Raw genomic sequence first — 585 nt, 5'->3', positions numbered from 1 at the left:
GCGGCCTCCAAAACCAGATTTCTCCTCTTTTTCCCTTCTCTTTCTCTCTCTAAAATCAGATATTTTTGATTTTAAAATATTTTCTCTCTCATCAAAACGAGCTGATTTTCTTATATCATTAGTCGGATCGGCCCGGCCGATCGCCACATCGTCCCGGGACTATCAGACCAAAAATATCGTCCTGGACGGTTCCCAGAACTATTCGCAGGACGATATTTTCTACAGTGCAGATCGGCCTGGACGATCTCACTATCGTCCCGGACGATCCTGAAAGGAAAATCCAAATCAGAGAGGAACAGTAAGGGAACGAGGTCTCACAAAAGCAAACCTAAATCTAGGAACAAATATCTAACAATCTTCACCTTGGTCCTAGATTTTACAAAAAACAACAAAAGATAACCACTCTTATTTAAAGAACAGCCAAAGAATGATCCTGTCGGTCTCCTCCGCCAAAAGCGTCCACCGACATTCTAGCTCCACCTCCCGACAGATCTCCTGTCGCACTGTGTCCAACGCAGCCAATCCCCGAGCATCCCTAGCCCAGCTTCCGTGCCATGTGCCTCCACCTGCACCTTGCGCCTCAGT

This window comes from Dendrobium catenatum, unplaced genomic scaffold, assembly GCF_001605985.2.
Source record: "Dendrobium catenatum unplaced genomic scaffold, ASM160598v2 fragScaff_scaffold_1056, whole genome shotgun sequence".
Taxonomy (NCBI): Eukaryota; Viridiplantae; Streptophyta; class Magnoliopsida; order Asparagales; family Orchidaceae; genus Dendrobium; species Dendrobium catenatum.
This window is presented reverse-complemented; position numbering follows the sequence as displayed.